The 25122-nt window shown below is 39.1% G+C and overlaps 1 protein-coding gene across 2 annotated transcripts in view; it reads left to right on the forward strand.

Annotated features, from left to right (window-relative positions):
* Positions 1–25122, forward strand: part of NRDE2 (NRDE-2, necessary for RNA interference, domain containing) — a 65687-nt gene that overhangs the window by 1700 nt on the left and 38865 nt on the right. The gene's annotated exons all lie outside the window — the stretch shown is intronic.

Consider the following 25122-nt stretch of genomic DNA (forward strand, 5'->3'; position numbering starts at 1 on the left):
TTGTTGTGTTTTGGGAGTTTTTTTGGGTTTTGGGGGGTTGTTTTTGTTGTTTTTTGGGGGAGGTTGGTTTTTTTTTCCCCCTGTGGAAGAACCCACAAATTAGTCTTTTGTTTTCAAACCAGACCAAGAATTTTAAGCTCTTATTTTCCCAGCTTAATTTCTTTCTGGAAAACATGGCACAAAGCTTGATTGCTGTGGACTACAAGAGCTTTTGCTTGGATAAGTGAATCTTGGAACTCCCCGAGTCTCACAGGGATGTGTGAAGGACAATGTTCATGTACAAATCATTCACCTCATTGTGCTGGTCTTATGAAGGTGAAGATTTCATTACTGAAGCACTGAATTCTGTATAAATTCTGGGCGAAGAAATTTGTACAACTACCTCGCAAAGATAAATAGCTAATGCAGTCTCATGGTGTTTGGCCAAAATGTTTCTAATGTGGAAGGCTGAAGGTATTACCAGGAGAATGATCTTACCAACATTTAAATGTGATGGTTTAGAATGTGGGTGCCTTATTTCAGTCTCTTTAAGGTTAATTTTAAGTGCATGTAGTATGTTCTTCCATTGATCCAAACCTTTACTTGTTAAAAAGTGAAGGGATTAGATTTAGCTGTTGAAGAGAGACTATGAGACAAGTAATTAAAATTTATGTAGATTCTCTTACAAACTATCAATATGTTTGGACATGCATGAAGAAACTTGGAAATGTGAAGTAATTCACTGAATGCCACTCAATGACATTCAGTGAATGTTGCCAAAGATTAACAGGCCTTTGAGTATAAAGATTACTGTGCATTTATTAGTTTTTTTTAACAATTTTGTGTCTCCTTTTTCTAACTCTTGATGGTTCATGCTAATAATTCATTTATATTAAAAATGGATTTTCAAAATAAAGTTACTTTTAAAGGAGTTTGGAATATAGTTATCTTGCTTTCTTCAAGATAAATTTCAGGGTGATCAATTAAGGTGCCGCAGTTAGGTTCTGCAGTAGTTTATGTTAAATTGCATCATTCTGTATTTGAAAATATTTCACAGCTAATGCTCCAAAATAACATTCTGATTAAGGAGAGGGTTTTTTTCCTAATTTGACATATGGCAGTGACAAATGTAAACAAACCAGAATACTAATGTTTTGCTGCTTATTTAATGTAGAAAAAAAATCATCTAAACTGGCATCTGCCTGCTCCTTGTAAATCTGCTTTCACTCAATAGTACAGCTCGATTTCTCTTAAAATTTACATTCTGCTGTGGGGAGGCAAGAAATTCCCCTGTCATTCCAATGACATACAATGTCAAGTGATTTGCCAGGATCTTCCACAGTCTCATTCAAAATTTCCTGGATCTCAGTGGGAGCTGGACTGGGCCATGGAATTACTATTTGTGCCTAAAACCGTAGACCTTGGCCATCTCATTGCTACAGAGCTTTTTTATGAACAGAGGGCTATGCGGTACCAATTAAGATGAATTTCTGACTGGACTGATTTACTGTTCTGAATTATTTTACTCTCTATCACTAAGAATACTTTTGTTGACTTATGTTTAAGCTGTAAAATTAGCAAAAGCTTATTTTATAAATATATTAATTGCAGTGAAAGATTTGCAACCGTTCTACCTAGTATTACATTTCTAAATTTTGCCTTAATACGATAGAAGGTTACAATGTTGGTCTCTGTTTCTGCAGGGACTTAACATGTCCATTCTTTTGGAGCAGCCTAAGATATAAGAGGAATTCTCTTAAGAACTTGGAAAAATAATAAAACTTACTACTTATGTGTAAGGTGTGCTTTTCAACCTTGGCTTTGTTAACATAAGGACTGGAGAACAGGGCCTCATACATATCAATTGCTTTCTCATATTATATATACATAATTAAAAAAAAAAAAAAAATCCAAATTAAAACATTTCAGACATCTGCCCTGGGAGAGAATGCATGTGAGAACAGATGGACAGAAGTTTGTCATATCATTTAATGCACAGTGGGGAGACTGATATTATGGTGATAAGCATAGATAACCAGTATATAATAGGCTAGAAGTATAAGAAGCCAAAATGAAGTATATACATGCATGCAACATCTGTGCAACTGGAAAAAATTCATAAGTAGTTTTCCTGACTATAATATTGCCAGTTTTGTGTGAGCTACGCAAACTGGGTTTGAATTTGTTGTATTGCTTTTCAAGTCAACTGGAATCTTGTTGGTATATTGGAAAATATTTTTTTACTCTCTCTGTAAAATTGTGTTCATATAGGCAACATTTGGGGGAGGGGGGTGTCACCATTCTCCACAAAATTAATGTTTCTAAATGCCATTGGCAGCTGTGAAAATGTAAGCCAGTATCTTTATAAAAATACTCTATGAGCTTCACTAAGATTGCAAATAAGTGGGTGGAACTCCACTGAAATAAAGAGCTAGAACAGAATTTAATTTGACCACATTTATACAAAATGTGAACATTAAAATTGCTTTAATCTTAACATTTACATTTCCAGACCTAGTAGCTCTTTTAAATGGAAACATACATGTTCCTGTAGATTAACGTTTCTTTTCTGAGAGAAAAAAAACTCCAAACTCTTCAATCTTTTATATGCTTGTGATTTCTTTATAATGGCCTCATTCCCGCTGGCATGTATCGGAATCACATACAATTATGGATTTTCACTGAGCATTAAGCGTTAGAAGGCCATGTATGTAATTTAGTAATACCAGTTGCTACCTATGTTGAGTGTCCGTTGTCAGGTAAAGTTTTAGATGGTGATATAAAATAGATTTAGCTGCTGGTTAGAAGTAAATTATTTATACATTGCAATTAAATTAGTGAATCCTTTCTTACATAGCTATGTAAATTGGCATCCTTGAGGCCCAGTAATTTGAAAACTTTCATGTTTTAAACTTAGGCAGTTTGAGTTGGGAACCTTAAAGATCCTATCTTAAAAAGACTTGCACAGATGGGAATTACAGACCTGCTTGCATACATAAACTCAGTCATATATCTTGCAGGTTAAACATTATAAAATGATTATTTTAAACTTAAGTGCTTTTCCCTAGTTTTTTATATGTAAAATAAATGAAAAAAAAGAACAAAACTTATTCGCACAGTCTTAAAAAACAACCTTTCTTCACGGTCCTATGGAGAGTTCTCTAGAAACATCAGAGCATGGGAAAACAGGATTTTCCTTCTCAGTTTTTGTAATTGCCAGTTTCATACGAAGATAAACATTGGATGATTCATGATACAAACAGAAGTTACTCCTTCCATTTTTCTATTGTTTATGTTTTATTATCGTTAGTGTTTTTATGGAAAAAAGCTGAATTGAATCCACTGTTTTTTAAAAATCAAGTGCAGAAGAGGACAGAATAGTTATGTATGTGTTTGCTACGTATTTCATATTTTACATAATATCATAGAATCATAGAATCGTAAGGGTTGGAAAGGACCTTAAGATCATCTAGTTCCAACCCCCCTGCCATGGGCAGGGACACCTTGCCCTAAACCATGTGGCTCAAGGCTCTGTCCAACCTGGCCTTGAACACCGCCAGGGATGGAGCATCCACAACCTCCCTGGGCAACCCATTCCAGTGCTTCACCACCCTCACTGTAAAGAACTTCTTCCTTATATCTAATCTAAACTTCCTCTGTTTAAGTTTGAACCCATTACCCCTTGTCCTACCACTACAGTCCCTAAGGAAGAGTCCCTCCCCAGCATCCTTGTAGACCCCCTTCAGAAGCATACCTATGTCATGCTTCTTCACTGTTGGATACATGTGTATGAACTATATTCCCTGACGATGATTCCAGTTAATACATCTGTCAAAGAGAAGTAACTTATTTTTATGACAAATATGTTTAAAAATATTCTGTATAGAAGATACGTATTGGAACAGTCGTCTAATGGTAAGTTCTGGTTCTAATTTCAGAAGAGGGATTCCTCAAAATTTTAAATGCTACAATGTAACAATAAAACAATTCTTAGATTCACCTTATTAGGAATGGCCTGCATCTGCATTTCATTTCTTAAGAATATGCAGGAAAACCGAGTGGTCAACAAACTGGTTTACTTTATAGGTTCAAATTTCTGTCTTAGAACTAATAGAAAAAAGCTGAACAGCTGTTGCTGTTAGCTACAGATTTTGAACCAATATATAGCTTATAATGGTATAATAAACATGGGTAAACAAATATGTTTCAGAATTTAAGTCCTGAAGAAAGGCTGCAAATCAGTTCATTCAACTCCAGTACTGTTGTTTCTCATTTCAGCTTGTCCTATTTAACACAGAAAAAAAAAAAATCTTCAAAGATAATCAGGATTTGAGCCTGTTTGCATTGTTTTTACACCTCTCCTTTGTCCATGAGTAATTAATTTTCATCTGAATATTCCTATGGGGCAAACTGGGGCATTAATTTTGCAATAACAGTCCCAGCTAAATTTAACAAATATATATATGAGAATATATATGACATAGGCAGGCAGATGTGTAAAATCCACAGATATATCCTCTAATAGACAAGTCTCCCTTACTTAACCCCAAACTGTAAGTTTGTAACAGGTCTATGTTAAAGTTTTCTGTGGCTCAGGTAGCGTTGTCATAAGTCTTCATGCTACCGCTAGAGGCGAAAAATTCAACAACTCCATGTATGCAGTTCAAGGATGATCATAATTTTAAATCAGAATTATAGTTTCTGGTACAGATTTTCAGCAACTGTAAACATGCCCTGAAGTCAATAAATCCATGTTAATTTGCATCAGTTAGGGATTTATTTCTTCCGTTCCTTTTCCTCACACACCCAAATGAGGAGTTTCTGTCAGTTTATCAGATTCCTTGGGATAAGAAGCTACAAAATCAAAACCAGCTGAGTTAATGGATGTCAAATACTACTGTCCAGAAGACATCCAGTATTCTAATCCACCATACTATGGAGCTGGCCTGAGGTGAGAAGTGTTAAGCATACATCTCAAATTACAGATGCTGGAAGCCAGAATCATCACCAGATGATACCCTTCTTCATTTGTCTTAAGCAAATGAAGAAAGGTATGGAATTGTTACACTTCTTTGGACAGCCACTTTGTGTCATTTGTGCCTGCAGCAATAATAAACCCACCCGATAATGAAATAACTTCTCCAACTGCCAAATCACCTTTATTTTTCTTTGGGGGGGGAACCCAACCAAACAAAACCCTAAGTTTTTTAACAACCTTGAAGAGAAGATACATTTCTAGTATCAGTTCCCAGAAACTGTAAAAATAAATTCCAACTTCTGCAGCCTGTTGCCAAAGAGCCAACAGACTGCCTCTCCCCTGGGAACCTGGCATGCAGTACCTAGGAAATCCTCTACTGAGGGCTCATCTTTTATGAAGTCTTTATGAAGTGGAAAGAAATTTTAAACCAACAAGAACATCTGATGCCTCCAGAATATAGGCTCTGATATCCCCCTTAAGGTTTCTCTTTGATCCAGTTCTTTGTCTAGAACTTTAGGTTTACACCTTTGGGGGCATTTGCCTATTAAAATGTCTGACCTTCCGAGTATGCATGTGCCTCCATCCTAAAGCATCTCACACCATTGATGGAATTCCAGAAATGGTACCAAGAAAACCCATCTTTTTTTGTAAACCTGGAAAACAGAGCTGTCCCACGGGGCCTGCTATTCTTCCCAATGTTTTAGTGAGGGTACAGTTCGCATCAGCTACCTAATTAAATCTCTGTTCTGCCTGCCTTATTCTGGGGCTGTCAGCTTCTGTGAAATAAGAATATGTCTGAAATCTGGTCTGTCCCAGGCATCTAGCACTTTGTGCACACCTTTCCTGGCAAGCAGCATTGACCTTCCCCACAGTATGTCTATTTGTTGTTATTTTCGTTGTAGCAGAAGTATGCTAGATGCTAATGAAGCACTTATATTTAGTGAGTGCACTGTTATGTGCTGGCTGTGAAGCTGTCAGCAGCGCTGTGAAAGAGCATAAGCCTAACGCAAAGGTGCATTGCACCGGGAATGGGATTTTTATGCTATATGGAAGGGAAGTACATTTAATGAGCTTATTTTGGTTAGCCTTCAGTTTAATTTCAGACCTGCCAATACTGACATCATTTTTCCAAGCAGGGAGCACCATCTAAGACTTCTATGCATCACTATCCTTGGGGTGGGCCTGTGTGTGGGCTGATGCAGTGCTCAGCACTCCAGATCATTTCACTTTGGCATCCATTCTGCTTCTGCTGTCTCTATCTCCATATTCTATTTTAGGTGCTTACAGAGCACCAATCTCCTTAACTAAAATATAACTGAAACAAGATATTCGGCATCAAATAAGCAAAAAGCAAATCACTCAAAATAGACTATGTTATTATTATGGGGTTAAATCACTTAAACATAGATATCTTCCTACTCCTCCTCCCACTTCTTTCTTTAGTTTGTCTCATCTTGTTCTCTCCTCAGGGATGTACTGCTGGCCCACAAGATTCTGAAAAAAAAAAAAAAAAAAAGAATTCTGTTCCATGATGGGTTCATGGGTGTCATCTTGCTTAATTCTTGGAAAAAGTACGGTATCATTAGAATCTCGGCTGTCCTCAGATCCTTGCATCAATCCCTCATCCTCCACTGAGGCCAGGCAGCATCCTTTAAAGAGCGAACCTCTACAGATACCCTCACCATGCCCTCATGCAGGTTATTCCAGCTGGATGTTCAGTAAAGTAAGGGATCTCACACCACTGCCTCAGGCCAGCAACCACAGTATTGCGTTGGCATGAAGACTCAGCTACATCTGAACCTGCACTTCAAAGTAAAGTGTATTTATATTTACTACTTGGTCTGAGGGTATGGGGAAGGGGGTGGATTTTTAACTAGGCACCCAAAGGAAAGATGTAGAGGAATTATTGTCGATGTGCTGGAGACTTCAGTTTGCTACAGGACATCTAAGTAATATCGTGAGACACCAGGCTTCCCTTATCACCTGCTCTTTGCTGAGGGCTTGCGTGGAAGTGTTCAAGGCCAGGTTGAACAGAGCTTTGAGCAACCTGGTCTAGTAGAAGGTGAACTAGATGATCTTTGAGGTCCCTTCCAACCCAAACCAGTCTGTGATTCTGTGCTGCCGCCCTGGTGCTGTACCCTCGGCGGTCAGCACTACGGGTACTGCTCCTCACTCTCAAAGGTGCTATGGCTGGCATTCAAAATTAACTGAAAGCCATTGCAGGGCTCTCAGCTGCGTCTCTAGCAAATGCCGTTTGCCGGCTTGGCACAGGCAGCTCTGCAGCTCCTCTGGAGTCACTTTAAAATTTGCCTGAATTGAGGCTTTGTCTCGGCTCGGCTCTGGTGACGCTCCACGGTCTCCACGCAGGGACATTAACATTGCGATTAACATTGTAACCATCAGCAGGGGCCCGGGCGGCGCAGCACAAAACGCTTTGCTCTCCTACAGCCTCCTGTAGCCTCCCGAGTACAGCTTTATTTCCCCCCTCGCTCGCCTTTCCCCAGCCAGCGAGGCCGCAGTGGGCCGGGGCGGGAGGGCTCTGTGCTGGGCTCGGCCGAGGCGGCCGTTAGCTGCCAGGGGCAAGGCTCCCACAGCGCCAACGGGGCAAAGGCAGACGGATGAAGCACCGTGAGCAGACGAGCCCGCTTCCCTCGGCGGGCAGCCGGCAACAGCGAGCCGCCCGCCCGCGCCTTCGCTGCCGGTAGGGCCTATATTCTCTCGCGGAAGGTTATCGTTCACTGGCACGGCGGCGCCCGGCGGAAGCGGTGCTGAGGCTCTGAGGCAGCGCTTTGTCAAGGAACGTCTGATTGGCTAAAGGGACTCTGCAATGGTTAGCTGGTAAGAGTCAAGCCCTCTGATTGGTTGCGTTATACCTGCAATGCGTCAAGTGAAGGTGCTGGAGTGTGTGTGCTGGAGGGCTGCTGAGGGGACGGCCGTGGCCGGCCGCGCGGATGGCGGCGGCCGCCTGCAGCCTGGCCGTGGCCGTGCCCGCAGAGGCTTGCGAGAGCCCTAGGGCTCTCGGCTCTTCCTGGCAGTATCAGCAGCCCTCGCGCTAGATTTCCCGCCTCTTCATGCTGCCGCAGCTTGCAGCAATAGCAATTGCTTGGCTCATGAGCCAGAACTGGCAGGAAGAAGCTTTTCCTCAGTTATCTCTTTAGAGCCAGGATTCTGTACCAAAAAGCAGCAAAGTCTTTTTTTCTCACTCCTTCTCCACAACACAGGGTGACAGGGGTACAAAATGTGGCGGTATAAATTTGTTTATTCTGCCCTTCCACTATCAGTGTGAGAAGCATTTCTTGGACTGCTGCTCGAAGTGACAGTTTGAGTGACAGTTGGAGGAGGATGCGCACGATAAAGTGATGAGTGATCTCTTAAATATCTTGCTGAAACGCTGCAAAATCTTTCAACACAAAGAGACGCTTCTGCAAAATTAGCCCCGAGCTGCAAAGCTGCACAGAGGCACACAAGGCTGGCCTGCCTCCATCTGGGACTCGGGAACATGGTTGGGTGTCTCGGGCCCCTTGGGCCTGGCCAAAGCCCGCTGCAGCCCTCTTGCATAAGGAGCTGCAGGCATGCCGTAACCACTTGTGTGGCGGTTTTTGTGTGTCTCTAATTGAAATAAGCACAGTTAAACCAGAAGCAAATAAAGCCTTCTCTGCACCAAGAAGAGGCTTACAGGACTGCTTTAAACATGACGGGAGTTTCAAACCAGCAAAAACTTCCTGGCACATCTGCAAAGCTACGTCTAAATGCAGATGTAGGTTACAGACACTCCTTATCTAAATTCTTCAGTATTTCTGTTACTGGAATGTTTTCATTGCTCTTTTTCAAAATCCCGTTCTTGAAGAGTGAGTCAGCAAGAAGTCTGTGAATGTGTCAGGGAGCAGTATTTTAAACAAGGTTTCACTGCTAGGCAATTATTAAAGAGCATGTTTACATATGAAAAAATTGCAATTTTGCATACAAACATAACAGCCCAATTTCTTGACTCTAGCGAGAGTTCTCTTCCTAACTACAGTTTTTAGGATGACATTCCTGATGTGCTCTTGGGAGGATTTTGAGTTAAATTTCATGGTAATTTGTTTCCTTTATTCTGTTTGCTTACTAGGAAGTAGAACACTTTTTATTTTAAAATTATCATGATTTCCTTTTCACAGCCTTACTGAATAGAAGCTGCTTTCCTGCTGGCATGAACACTTCTTACTGTCTTTTATTCCAAAGAATTCTTTCAAAATATTAAAAACAATCTAGCCACTTTTCCTCGTAGTCCTAGCCAAGTGGAACAGGTGCAATAAAACCTTTATGGGAAAATTATATGCCTATGTAATTATAATTATAACGTTTATGAGTGAGGGTTTGCTAAAGTGAAACATAAAAGCAAGATTGCAAGCTCATTCAGTTTCTTACTTGGTCATTTAAAGTATGATAGTATTTTCGAAAAGATCAGGTTTTAAAATCTTAGATCTAAACCAGCTTGGAGGTCTTAACAAATGGAAAGGAAATGGGTTTAAAGCAATGGTAAAGGCATCACACAGTATTCTCCAGAACAACCTTAAACATTATGTATTAGTCATAAAGCCAATTTGTTGTATTAATTCACTATAATGACTGTACAAATAGTAGAACTACGTTAATGTCAGAGAATCTGAAGAAAGCTTTTAGAAGTGACATCATCATTCAATGGGAAATAAATACACTAATTTCAAGGTTAACAAGTAAATTATTGTTGCCCCAAATAGTCTCCTGTAAAGCAGACTGTTTAAAAGATAAACTTAGGGGCCTTAGTGTGTTCAGGACAGCAATGACATTCTAAGAATTAGCTTGCTTTGAGCACAAGTTGCTAGAATGAATCATTGTGAATAAATACCAACTACATGTTTATTAGAAAGCGTTACATTGATCAAGTTCAAGTAATTCCAAATCAATCAACTCTGAGTGATAGTGCTACATTTTATTTTTCTACAGGTGCTCTATGTAGGCCATGTCCAAAGCCATCAGTGGGCATGGAAGAGGTAATACGGAGTAGTAAGCAGAGTTTGTTACAGATCTAAATATATCACATTCAAAACATTCTGATTAAAAACATGCACCCTCCATTTAAAGAAACCATTTTAAAAGCAGTGTATTTACAATACACTGTTTTTACACTACACTGTAAAAAGCAGTGTATTTACAATACACTGTCATTACACTAACATCTGTTAAATATATGCAGGTCTGCCATCTTATGGAGCCTGAATGGTACTGCCAAATAACAGAATATGGAACTACATGTTCATATTAGGAGAATAGTTTGAATTTTTCCTTTTCATGTAATCTGTCCTTTCTTCTAAAACTTGCACCATTTGACTCCTTCTTTCTATGTCATATGTGTTTCTATGTGATATTATTTCTATGTGATACTGCGTTTATGTATGCGTGCAAGTGTACGCGTGTAAACACACAGTCAATAAAGGCATTACAATTGCAAGTTCAAGCATGGAAAAACCGGGAAGCGTTTAAGTTGGAAGTTGGTTGTTTACATTATATGACAGCCTTGAACAACACTATTGTGTGCTATTTTTTTCTTCAGGACCACTACCTGATCCGGCATACAGGTGCTATTTACTGAATAGCTGTTCAGAATTTTGCTTTAGCCTCTTTGTTTGCAATGTGACTATGCTGTATTTGCTACAAGCTAGTCAAGCCCTATCCTAAAGACAAAATTATTAATTTCTATATGGGCTTTTCTTTAGCTGTTATTATTAGAGTATTATTATGAACAATTTTGAATGAAGTTTGTACAGGCCAAGGCAGACAGTCATCATGGAGATTTTCAGCCCAAGTGATGCCAAGTTTGGCAAAGCTATTAAAGTTGCTGAAATGATGCTTGTTTGTTTGGTTGGTTTTATTTTCTATTTTTATAAAAGCTGATGTCCGATAAACTTGATCAGTGACTTTTGGATCAGCCAAGAACAAATACATAAGAACACGTGAGTGTTATAATTAGTACATCAAGTATTATTTTACATTATTTTATCTTTAATTGGTGCAAATTTATTCTTAGGTGAGAAGGATTCCTCAGGAAGACCTTATTACTTTGCTTTTAAAAAGTTTGAGGTGAGTTAGGAAGGTGGTTGATCCAAGTGGTTGTGTTACTGTCAGATATTGTGGAGGAGCACTTAAGCAAGTTGTCCAGCTTTCAATGAAGTTTTTCAGAGTCCTACCATTTGCTGGAAAATCTGGTAGTGCCTGGAGTGTAAACACTTAGGAAGATGTCTGATTTCAGTGAGTTGTACCTGTACCAGAAAATACTTTTCATTATACTTTCTCCTTAGTGTCATTTGCAAATATTTACATCTACCCTGACACTCTTGTTGGGAAAAGGCACTGAGCACAAACTGCCATTTAAATTACTGTTAAATGTATCTGATGATGTGAAATACTACTTACACCACGCTAGAAGTCTTAGAATAATTGGTTTTGTGTAAGAACAAATGGAGTCATGCATCTACAATATATATTGCCAGAGCTTTTGTCGCAGGCCATCCTCTCCTTGCAGCCCATTGAAACAAATTATACCCAGTGTGTCCTAGCCATTCCTGTACCCACTTCCACTAGCCTTTCTGCCTCAAGTTTTGGAATACATTGATTTTAGCCAAATGATCATCCATCTGATTCCACTTTGCCTTGGGGTTTTTAGTTTTTGGTGGGCAGGTACATGTCCTATGGATATGACTTAGGCTGCTTTATATCATAGATCTTTTTCAAGTGTTTTTTCCCCACACATCTCTACCATTTACTTCCTGATTGTTTTTCACCCAGCTCTCTAGCCACTGTGAACCAAACTTCTTTTGTCTTGCCTTCCCAGGCCTTCCCAGTTATTGGAGAGAAAGGCAGATGGGAGTATTCAGTAGGCATCCCAATTTGCTCCACACTCTCTGATCTGATTTTTTTCTTTACTCATCCCATCACTTGTCACCTGGTGAAGTATATACGAAGCCCATCACTACACATCAGTTTCATGGGCTTCCGTTAAGGGTAATGGCTTACAAATTAAAATTGGTTTTAAAGTAAGAATGGGTACACATAACTATTTCCCTTTCTTGAATTAACGGCTCACTAGTTAGCAGCCTCTTATGCAGCTAACAGCACTTTCTCAAGTGGAATGTAGTTGGGAGCCTTGCCACAATTTAGAACAAAATGTAATAGGTAAGCTTTTTACTTTGCACATCTTGTTGCCATAATCCCTATTGATATCCCTCATGACCTATGCCTATATGAAGTGTCCTTGGGTGTGCAGGGATAAAAGGTCCCATAGATTGGTTGGTAAAATGTCATCATTTAAAGCATTTAATGTTTCATGATAATTTTGTTCTCAACTCCATATAGTATTTTTCTTCACCAAATTAGAGAGATGCCCTTAAAATACTGAATCCAGGAATGTGTGACCTCCAACGTCCAAAACTTCCTAATAAAGCTTGTAACTCCTTTTTATCAGAGGTGCTTGAATACTTTGTGTCTCTGGTAATACAAATTCTGCAACTGTTTTCTGTTCTCCTATCCATCATGTACCTAAAAATACAACTACTTGACTTGGTCCTTGCCATTTCAAGTCAAGAACACTAATATTTAATTTTTGTAAATGCTGGACAATAGCACTGATACTTTAGCGAACCATTTTACTCAAGATGTTCTCCAACTACAGTATCATCTGTATATTGCAAAATTGTTACTTCAGGTGGGAGGATGACTGATTCTAGCTGTTTAGCTAAGGTGGCATGGGCAAAGATGGGTCCATGTTTAAAACCTTGGGGTAGGTGATAAAAGGTATACTGTCTTCCACCTCAAGAACATGCAAAACGTGGTTTGTCTTGCTCATGTATTGGGATCAAAAAGACCATACCTTTTGTAGCTAACACTCCCATCCACAGAAGAGCATGTTCATATCTACTGTGCTGGGAAGAAGGGCTGTTAAAATGCCAGTTGCTTTATTGAAAGCCCTACAGTTAATAGTCATGTGCTATATTCTATCTGGTTTTTTAAAAGGCCATACTGGGCTGTTATATGGTGGGTGAATTCTTTCTATAGTACCCTACTGCTCTAATTGTTTGACTAACTCTGTCACAGGTTTTATGGCAGGAGGTTCTGGCTCTGAGCCTCCTTTCGTTGTGGGGGTGTGTTGATCGCTCACAGCGTGTGATTAACTTCCTGGGCGTAAACTTTACCGTGTTTGTTATCCATCCTAGCATAGATTTCATGACTGCAAAACAGACTGATACAGAGCAGGGACTCGCAGGCTTAATCCATTGGATAGGGGCAAGGCTTTGGTGCAACTGGTAGTGTCAAACTTCTGTCCCCAGACTGGTCTGCATAAATGTTCAGGAACATACATGCTTCCACATCTGCCTTCTTACGCCACTTCTGTACCTGTGTCCATGCATCGCATACTGAAGCCCCAAATTTTAACTTGCCTCCTTCACCTCTATGAGAAGGAGCCAACTCCATTCCCTCACCCACCTCCACTCCATCCATGTCACAATTTCTACCTTGTCTTGTTCCCAGAGTCTTGTAAAAGGCGGCTCTGGCTAGGCTTCTACAGTGCGGATAATGATGGCAGAGAGGCAAGAGCTCCTGGCCTGGACAGCAGCAAGTCACTCTGCATCAGCTGACTAGTGTTCGCTGCTGGTCATACACAACTCCAGGTGTAAAGGAGCTTAGTCACGCATTACACATGCTCTTTCAGAGTAACTGGTCTATGCTAGAACATACTAGAGACACAGGGAGACTTTGCAGTGTGAATGGTTAGTCACTTGGAACTACTTTTGCAGTGGTAATTGCTCCACAGCTCAGATGAGTATGCATCTGCCACTTGTGTCTTTCGTTGCAATTTAAAGAGTCTTTAAAAAGCAAAAATCATAAAATCATAGAATGGTTTGGGTTGGAAGGGACCTTAAAGGTCATCTAGTTCCAAGCCCCCTGCCATGTGTAGGGACACTTTCCACTAGACCGGGTTGCTCCAAGCCCCGTCCAGCCTGGCCCTGAACACTGCCAGGGGTGGAGCATTCGCAACTTCCTTGGACAACCCATTCCAGTGCCTCACCACCCTCGCAGTAAAGAACTTCTTCCTTATATCCAAACTAAATCTCCCTCTGTTTAAGTTTGAACCCATTACCCCTTGTCCTGTCACTACAGCACTACAGTCCCTGATGATTAGTCCCTCTCCAGCATCCTTGCAGGCCGCCTTCAGATACTGGAAGGCTGCTATGAGGTCTCCATGCAGCCTTCTCTTCTCCAGTCTGAACAGTCCCAATTTCCTTAGCGTGTCTTCATACGGGAGGTGCTCCAGCCCCCTGATCATCCTCGTGGCCCTCCTCTGGCCTTGTTCCAACAGTTCCATGACCCTCTTATGTTGGCGGGGCCAGAGCTGAACACAGTATTCCAAGTGGGGTCTCACGAGAGCAGATTAGAGGGGTAGAATCATCTCCCCAGACCTGCTGGTCACGCTTCTTTTGATGCAGCCCAGCATATAGTTGGCTTTCTGGGCTGCAAGCACCCATTACTTCTCAATATATTCTTATATATTCTTATAAAATAATGTTGCTAATCAACAGGATTATTGTCTGAGTCTGAGAGCACTTCAGTGCTTAAACCGTCACTATGTTTTTCTGCTTAAATTGATCAGAAGCTGGTCCCAAATAGAAGTGAAAGCAAAATGTGGATCAAATTTTTGTGCAAAGCTGCATTAAAAAACCCAAACTGACTGCACAGATTAAAACATATTTGAGTTAGTATGTTGAGAAACATATGCTTTCTTCAGGTCCCAAAAAACAGGATGTCACAGGAAGATCAGAGGTTGATACATAGAAAATACCATTCTGGATCAGATTTGGGATCAGACTGGGCCAGTATCTTTCTACAGCTATGGCAAGATCAGGTCCATGAATCAAGTACTCGCTGATGGGAACAGGAGACAGTCTATCCCATAAAATATTATATTCATAACTGTAACAGTGATAGATTTTCTTAAATGTGAAGCGTGACATGTAATAAGGCTTCCAGAATCATTGTCAATCAATAGCAGTTTGGTATTCATGTACATTTTAGAATTTACTCAGTTCTTGACCATGTAATTACTCATTGATTTGGCAAACAGTAATCAAGTATATTACTTCTCAAAAAATGATACAAGATTTTACGTACCACTAAAAAAGAGGCAACATTCCAGCTCTCATGTTTCGTCTGAGAAATTAGCATACAGTAAAGTTCCCTAAGCTGACTGTACCTTTTAACTTAAGAAATCATACAGGGATTCTCATGTTAATTTGCAGTGCCAACACGTCTTAAGCTAGATGCTTAGTGTTTTACTCAAATGTAATGCTTTTTGGGTTTTCTAATAATTCAAAACAGCTTTTTCTAGTTATTTTCAGCTTTCCTAATTCTGTGTATTTTTTTTTTACCTAAACACATATATAAATGAGTATCATTTAGCCCAGAATTTGTTTTGTTCCTGTTGAACAATAAAAGACTGCACAGATGGCTGCAAAACAGAACCTTCAAACGCAGCCGGGTTTGTACATTTGTGTTGATTTCTTGCTTAAGGGAACTCAGTTCAAAATGCTGTACTGCCAAATCCATCCCTGCAGTAATTCTCTTGGCTTCAGTGGATGGCCACATGGGATTGCCTGTGATATCTGGCTAAGCTATGAGATTCTGTGCAATTCCAAAGGGATTTGTTTGACAATATGAAAAAATGAAGTCTGAAGAGCATGCTACTGTGTTGGGCATTGGGCAGTAAACCATTTTGTTCAAAGTAGTGGCCATGAGAGCCACTTTCCATTCAGAAACCACAAGAAACAATTAAAATTTACTTTGATTTAGATAATGGGCAGTAGAAAATGTTGTACTTGCACTGGGTCACATGCAGGTGCAGACAATAGGAGGGTCAAACAGTCCAGCTGGTTTTCTGAGGATTTAGAAATCATTTCAGAACTGAGGAAGTGGTCTGGAAGCTGCTGTGATCCTGTCTGTGTGGCATCAGAATTGCCAGAAGGAAGATTTTTAGAATACAGCTGTCTACAGATAGTCTGGGAACTACAGGTAAATAAATTGCTCCTACTCATCTGAATTTCTCTGTGCTCCATAAATCAGAGTGTTATGTCCATTCTTCCTAAATAAAGGAGGTCATATCACATTTCATCAATTTCTTTTGCTAATGGAAACGACCTTAAAGATGTGGAAAACTGGCCGTCTCTTTGGGCCAAAAAGAATTGGCATTACTAGAGAATGTAATATCACACAAAATTGCAACATAGGAACCAGCCAACAGCCTGTTTGGCTTCATTGGTATTGCTCATATGGGGCAGACAAAACACACAAAAATGAAAATCCTGAAGCTAACTGATTTAATGAAGTTGTGCACCTTATCTGAATATTTGCTAAGAATTAATTAATTTTGAACTTTTGATGATCTGTTAAAGGCAAAGTGATAGCTATTACATTAGAGTAAAAATACTTGTGTTCACTTGGAAGTTGGGTTACTTTTCAATGGCAAACTATATTATTTTAAAATAATCCAAAATGGTAAACACATTTATGATGCAATATAAATATCACAGAATAATCAGCTGCAAAGCTACTATGTAGCACTAAAATATACTTTCACTCTGAGAGGTGATTGTTTTATCGTGGTTTGCAGGAAACTACTGTGCTTGCAAGGTTTGTGTTAGCTCTGTAACAGACAACCAAGAAAAAGTTGCCTTATAACTTCAGCTGGATCCTCTGTGTCATCCAGCTCAGTCAGGCTGGAGCTGAGCCAAAGACAGAATGCTTCTCAGTATCCTATTCCTAATTGTAATGTTTCCTGTTTTCTTTTGCAAGTAATACTTTATAGTGTAAATGCCTCACTGGTGGTGTCACCTATGACATTTTGGCCTTTTCATTCTGCTCCCATACTTTCCTCCAGAAACTGGCCAAGCTTCTTGCTGCTGACGTTTCAATGTTATCTCCTTAGTTCCCTGTGGGAGAGTTTGTTGGGTCAGATATCCAAACTGGATCCGTGCATGTGTATCGTATTCACCTGACCTAGAACACCTCCCATAATCCCGCGTGCTGGGGATCATTTCAGCTGTCTCCACATGTAGCCGGCTGCAGTTGGCCTGCAGCCCAGCTGGGTCTGAGCTGTTCCTGAGGGAAGCAGTGAGGTGTGACTGCAGCACGCTGTCACTCCTGGTTCTGGGAACACGGTGAGAAGGCGGCTCAGCTGTTTCACAGAGGGAACTTTGGTTTGACAGAATTTATGATCTCAGTCTCTCCACGAAGATGCGTGTAGTGTTTCCAAGCCAGGCACAGTCTTGCAAGAGGTATTTGTACAGCGGTGGGCCTCACCTACTACCTCTGCCAGATGCACAGTGGTTGGTTTAACATTTGTGGCACAGATAATCTGCAACATAGGTAATCAAATCATAGATAATTGAGAATTGGCTCAGTGGGTGTTACAAGCCTGCTCTCACTTTTGGTCTTGCATAGGCTGTTATTTTATTGCAATCCAAGCAGCAGTATCAGGTGGAGGTATTTCTGCTTCCCTGTTTTTTGTTCCTTCTTCTGCCCGTGCCATGCCATCCGTTTAGATGTGCTAACACAACTTTCCAAGATCGTTGTGGGGTTTTTTTAATTCCATTTAAGGACTATTTAAGAAGTCCTACAAGCAGTTGTGTTGGCAAAGCTGAGGGGCAGAGAGGGTATTAAGAAGGCTTCAGCATACTCTTGCCATTTTTTATTGTGAAACAGTAGCCACAGGGCAGCTATACTCCCTGTAACTCCACTAATTTTAATAGCTGTACCACTGTAAATTAGGAATAATCTCAAATAAAACAATGCTTCCAAAATCTCTAAACATGTTTGAAGGTGAAATACTAAAAAATGAAAAATGCTGGTAAGCAGCTGGAGATTTGAGGGAAGGCTTTTTCTTCCCTGCAAATAAAGTAATTTAGGAATGGCATTAATAAATAGAATTGTTTCATTTTAGCACATGAAAACAGCATTCTCTTTGTTTTAGTACTGAACCACCACTTAGAAAACTGCAGGGTTGCAAAATTGCAAACCACACACAGTACTCTCTGAAAAACTAGATGGCTTCACTGAGCTGTGTACCACTGTGCACTTCATGGCTTGTTGGGAATGAAAACCAATAGAGCCTTGGGTTTCCCAGTCAGTTTTGTCAGCAATTTCAATGAAGAAAAGGCTACAAACAAAGTGGCCGCAGGGGGTTCTCTGCCCCTCAGGCATGGTGTCACTGGGCCAGAAATTACAGAGAAATAAATCCCTGCTTGTCTTTGCTGCTGCCTCCTCTTGCTCCACCCCACTTGTGGGAAAGAAAAATGTATGGGGTGGGTGGACACAAATGATCATCAGGCTTCAGAAGTCACTTCTAGGAGTGGCATATGCTAGGTTTTCCTTGAGAAGGTGAGAATTCTTTTGTACAGAAAAGATCATTGAAAAGGAAAAGAAATCCAAACAAAGGGAATAAATACAGAGCAGGCACTTTTCCAAGGAGCAAAAAAATTTCCCTTGACAAGCAAAGGAACTGATGCCTGTCGAGCTGTTTCCTCAACAGGGAAGAAAACTGACAGGAATTGGAGAAATCTCCCACCCAATCTGACTATCAAAACACAGCTGGCAACCCCAGGGAAACAGATCCCTGAACAACAGAGATCACCTGCAAACACTGTATTTCTTTTGACTTGAGAAGAACAGATTCTATTACCAGAAAACTCTCTGTTCGGCTACAGCTATTAACTGGCATTCAGCAGCTCTTATTTTCTAACTCTAGCCTCTCTTACTGCTTTCCTTCCTCCCTTAACTCTTTAGTCTCTCTTTGTACCACTCCCCAACTTAACCTATGTTCCTGACAACTCACTGAACATATTGTGCTGATTATCTGAATGTGCTTATCTCCGGGCTTGTCTGCAACAGGTAGTCCTATTAATTTACGTTTCTCAAATAGTTATTTACTGAATAGCAATAAAAAGTAACTGATCTTAGCATTTTAAAAGAGAGTGCTTTCTAGACTAGGTCTTAAAATCTTAGGCTTCATATTTCAGTAGTGGTACTCTAGCACAGAGCCTCCATTAGTGATTATGGCTCTTTAAGCAGTTCTATAATGTCAACATTTGAAGTTTTTTCCTTTCCAGTATATTGTTACCCGCTTGTTTGCTTACAAATTTGGGACACCAACTCACAAACCCAAGGTAAGTGTTCTATAAATGAACTCGGACAAACCTACCAGAGCCTGCTTCATGTAGCTCCTCCTAAATGAAGGCTGCTTTGACAGTGTTTAGAGATTCCACAGTTCATATGAGGCTGCTGTATACTTCTGCCAAAGGCTGAAACATAGTTTGGGGTGGAGTGCGGCTTCCCCTTTCAGTGTGTAGGTGCCAGAAGTTTTTTATTTAAGCATATGGTGTGTTTTCTTCATTTAAATGGCAATATGCTTAGCTCAAAAGAAGTACTTTATTCTAAAACTCGCCGGCACTCTTTTGGTAACAAAGGTAGTAGAGTACCATTGTGCTGTTACTTGGATTTTAGGACTTTGAACAGTCCTAAATATCAGGAATCAGTGGATACAATTCCTGGGAAATACAGCTGCCATGTTTTATCGCTTCCAGTACAAGATTGTCTACTACGGTTGGCTATACTTTAAAGATCAAGTTGTTCTGGATATACCGATGAACACTAATAGTAATTTCTTAGTCACTAAAAAATTGCAAAATATGTTCAGGAACATATTTCTGCATTTCTATGTACTTCCATATGATTTTTCTCTATTTTATTTTTATATATATGTGGTTTCTAGTTTGGCATAATAACCTCATGTAATTGCTAGGCTAAATTATACATAGAACAGCTCATATCTAATGTGGAAAATAATGGAAAGAGTAGACAGAAATGAATGGACTAAGACTGTTTATCAAAGTAAAGTCTATGGAATAATGAACTGTACTGAAGCATTTTAGAGGTTTTCCATATTTAAATAATACTCTTCCGCTTGTAGAAGAAATTCTTGACAAATAATACTAAATTATAGAAATTCAGTAGAGTTTTACATTTTTCTGATTCTTTTACCCTTTTCTCTGTTGTAATTATTTTCCATGTGATCCCCCATTGCTCTAGAGAAAGACTTTATTCCTTTTTCTACATGCTCCTCACAATTATTTCTCTGGCAGCTGTTGATCAAAACGAATAATACACTTTGGGTACTGAGATTTTATTGGGTAATTTTCCCAGTACTTTTCCCTCAATAAAGAAACTTTTCACTTGTTTGAAGAGGAAGGGAGACAATACTAAATGGTACTTTTAGTTTGGGTGGGGTTTTTTTTTTTCCAGTCTAGTATTTTAAATAGTGAGTAACCTTGGTCCTGTGATGTTTTGGGATCAAGCCTCATAGGTTTCCAGAGGTGTTTAACCTTTAGCAGGATAAAGGTTAATTTTTCCTTCCTTTTGTATTTTAACCTGCCCCCCCCCGCCAAGATCTCAAATAACAGTATGAACTACTTCAAGTTGACAGTTAGAAGCAAGATAACCTATGAAAACAACATCCATCAGGTGATTTCATGATTAGAATGCTTAATTATGTTAACTTATGTATTGACACATTGACTTAGAAGAATTTGAGGTAGAGTATTCCAGATGATTTCAATCATAACATAAAACATTTTTTTAAGCAAACACTGGTTATAGAAATCAATCTTTTGGCTTCTTCATTCATGGAGTCACTTCATTACGAGCTCTGGAACACTTTTTTTTTTGTTGTTGTTGGCTATAGGCTTTGGTTTCCACTGCTTGACCTCTCAAGAATGACTAGATAATTAGAGGTATCATATCCATCAAGGCCACTATGGTTACCTCCCGCCTTGCTGTTTTGCAGAGATGTGCACAGTATTTGGGAAGCAGAGTATAATTACAGATGGACTTACAGGTATGAGAGAAAAAAGAGAATGCAATCTTGCTCACTCCATACATGTATCACATTCCCTCACACATCTGAACCACACATAACACTTCTTTTGCAAGCTGTTGAGGTTTAGCCTGGACTCATGTGCTGGTTGTTGTTCCTTTGTCCTAGTAATGCCTTGGTTCCATCCCAGTGATATGTCCAAGCTTGTATTTCTGAGGGTGGAAAAACACAAATTAAATGGAAGAATAAACAATGCTGTTTCAACAATTAAAGTTTTGGAGGGCTTTTTTAATACCATAACAACAAATGTTGGTAGATTAGACACAGTAATTGAGGTATACAAATGGACTGAATAAATCAGAAGCTTAAGCATGACAGACATCTGGAATGTATCTAACTCAGAGATGCAGAAACCATCTGGAATTTACATTCCAAGTATGGAAGCAGGATGAGTAACAACCTCAGCAGTTAAGAGTAAAAAACAAGGAAAAGGTCTATATGGAATGGAGAAGGGAAATGAATGAAGAGAGCTGTTACCTGGAGATTTGGAGGTGCAGGACTCAAGGATGATTAGCGAAACCTAGCCTTTGCTAGATCTTGCAAAGAATAAACCAAAAAGCAAAAGACTATTTAGCGGTGTAGGTAGCACACTGCAAGTAGCACAAAAGGAAGGGGAAGCCCCAAAGCACTGATGGTATATATAATCTAGCTACACTCCCCAGCCTAATGAGTAATTTTTGCAGCTTTCAGAACAAAGATGTAGAAAGGAAAGTTTGCTGTTAGAAGGGAATATACACAATGTGAACCACAGCAGGGAAGCTAAACTAGGTGAGCTCAACTTGCTTAAATGGGGAAGCATTAATGACTAATGTAAGAACTAGGGCATGACATTTTATGGCATGTGGTAGAGATTTTAATCCATCTGTTGTATTGTGGTTGTGCTATATAGCAAGTTTCACTTTTCTTTTTATAAACATTCAATATATTTGCAATTATTCTGTTAGTCTACAATAACACTCAAAGCTTTAAAACAAATTTTGTTTTAAAATAATGAGCACTATGGATACAAATGGAAGATGGGATAAAATGCAGCCCAAGTTTACTAAAGGTAGATCGTGAGTCTACTTTAATGGCAGCAAAATTTTTATGGCTGGAAATCTGGTAGATCCAATTGTTTTTTATCTCAGCAAAGCACTTGACAACATAGTACTTGTGAGATTATTAGCTGAAATGAGAAATAGCACAAGAAATATGAGTTAGATAAAGAAGTGGCTAAAAGAGGGATGACAATAGGTCAGTGCTGGGAAGGGCACTATGAGACCAGAAAGGGATTTCAAGTGGGGGTTCTTATACCAGCATTTGGCCCAATCTTATTTTTTAAAGGCAATGGCACAAAAACAAGACCATGCTAACTAAACTTGCTGATAGAAAAACTCATACACCTTGCTCACAATGAGCCATATCAAGAATTTAATTCCTAGAAAACAGGTGACCTAGCAGCCTGGAGTAATAGAAGTTAAATTTAATGCAAAATATAAGGCCATCTCCTTAGGGATTAATAACAAGATGTTCTGGTATAATAGGGGGATTCATCTAGAGGATGTAATAGATTGGAAATGCTCAAGTGTAATTACTGAACATGGTCATTATAAGCCACTGGTATGATTCAGCAAACTAAACAATAAATGCAGGGCTGTGGAATATTTTCAGTAGAGAATGAGAAGCAGGCCATCCTGCAGAGTACCACTGTGTCTGTGTACAATTCTATTTCAGAATATGAACTGGGGAAAGTGCAAAAAATTCAGTAGACTGAGCAACTGGTTTTACGAAATTTTAAAATTGCTTAATGGAAGAAAGGCTGAGTGGCATATGATTACTGTCTGTGCATAGATTACATCCAGGTTAGCACCCTGGTGAAGCGAAGAGCTATTTTAAGCCATCGGAAAATGCTGGCCCTGAAACAGATGGATATAAACAGAGCATGAATTAAATTAAGGAGGAAGTCAGGATGTTTCTAAGCATCAGAAAATGGAGGTTCTGGACCTGTTTTGCAATAGGATTTGTGGGTAGAAAAGCCCAACAAATTTCAAAATTGAGTATATGAACAGACTTATGTGGTAGGTTTTCTGCAGAGAAGGCTGAACTCAGACCATCCCTTCCAGACTTATGTTCATAAAAGCTTACAGACTAGGGATAAATGGCTAGATAAACTTTATTTGGGGAAAAGTCTAATGAGAAATTAGCATGGATTTTACATAAGAAATCATGAAACCCAATGAAAATGCAGAAGAACTGCTAACTGCAATAGAAAATGGAAAATCTCATCTGTCAGCCAGTGTAGCCTATTTATTTTTTTACATGCTAACTATTTAAGCATGCTAACTGTGTTTCGTAGGCTGCATTTTAAGAGGTTCATCAGGGATATTACCTCTCCTGCAATTGAAAATATCTGAACCTATGACCCCAAGACACAAAAAACCCACCCCATTACAGTAACTGGAAGCTTCTCCTGTGGCTGCATGCTGAAGTCACAAAGCCACATCAAAATGCTGCAAGAAGTTTAATGTTTTCTGTTGGAATGGTATCTAATGCTTCCTTGTTTTGATTTGAGAATAAAAGATATATGTCAAATGTGTTTTTCTTACAGGAAGGTCTATTCTTGTGTTGTTTTAAAAGGAAAGATGATGGGTCTTCAGGGTAAAAGATAAAAATAGGCCAAAAATAAGAGTGGAGGTGGGGTAGTTTTTTTGGTTGGGTGGGTTGGGTTTTTTCAGGAGTCAAACTCCTTGCCTTGTTTCTCTACAAAAAGTGGATAAAATGGCATGGTTTTGGGTATATAGGAAGTTCTGGTAATTCAGAATTTCTTAAAATTCTCTAGTCTTTGTCCTGAGAAAGCTTGTATAAAATGCTAGTGGGTATTTCTAGCAAACAGAATGCTCTGCTTAGTTCTGCAAAATACCTCCTTCTTCTTCTCTGTGTAGTTTTGTTCAAAGCAAAATTCTCAGTAAATACACTGGGCGCAATATCAAGACCCTCAGTTTTTGTAATCTATATAGAAATACAGATTTACATTCACATATGCATACCTGCATGTACAGCAGAAGTTAAAGTACAAGTCAGAGATTTATGTCTGAACTCCTAATAGGCCTATCTAGAGTATGGCTTTGAAACAAAGGTTTTTCATATTAATTTGATTGCTCTTTCTGTTTTCTATTATGGAACTGCATGCACATATTTCATACATGCACACAGGGTCAGTCTGACCATGGCTTTAGTTCAAAGTTCAAGGACAGCAATATCATGTAGCTTGAATAATCAAGTGCAAAAATCTCCTTTAGGTTTTTGAAGTGTAGAACCAGAAGGTACATCTGAACTGACCCAGTAATTGTTATTACATATGTCCATCACAAACATAGCTGTAATAGCTGGTCTACCCAGCAAGCATTTGATAACCCAGCAAGCTTATCATAACTGAAGATTTTACAGATAGAACTTGGATCAGTAAATAAAACTCCAGCTTTATTAAAGCACCAGAAGGATGGCTTGACGGCCTTTGTAAAAGTATTAGCAGTAATGCATCTCTGAATAAGATCAACTTACATATGTTTATTTTCTATTTATTTGTTGAAGGAAAAATATTTGCACCACTTCCGTGTGATTTTATATTTCTTCTTTATTAATAATTTAAACTGCTAAGATTTTATTTGGGTGTTATTTATTAAATTGTAAGACGGTGGCAGTAGAATTGTATATTTTCAATGAGCAATAATGTAATTTTCAAAATCTTTGCATAAGACTCTACGAAGTATATACACACTGACCTGCAAAATAGGTACTTTAAAGGTAAAATACATAAAATTTAATAGCAGTATGATATAACAGCATCATCTAGAATATTTACTGTAAGTGTAATACAATATATAATTAAAAACTGAAGAGAAAGTTAGTAATTGGAATTTGTGGCTAAATATGAGTCAGCTCATTTCCCTTTAAAGATAAAATAGAAGTGTTTTTGAAAGACATGTAAAATTATTACACCTTTGTATCAAACTATGTTCAGTTTTGGTCTCTCAGTTTTGAGGATTGGGAGAATAATATCTAGACATTTAAGAATATTTTCTTAGAAGTCATCTTCTTGAGCTGCCACTCTCAAACAAAGGCAATGTATGAGATGATGGAGAGCTCTACAGTTTCCTCTATGAAATGACCCAGCCATACCACACCTGATGCT

The sequence above is a fragment of the Strigops habroptila genome, chromosome 4 (genome assembly GCF_004027225.2).
Source record: "Strigops habroptila isolate Jane chromosome 4, bStrHab1.2.pri, whole genome shotgun sequence".
Lineage (NCBI taxonomy): Eukaryota > Metazoa > Chordata > Aves > Psittaciformes > Psittacidae > Strigops > Strigops habroptila.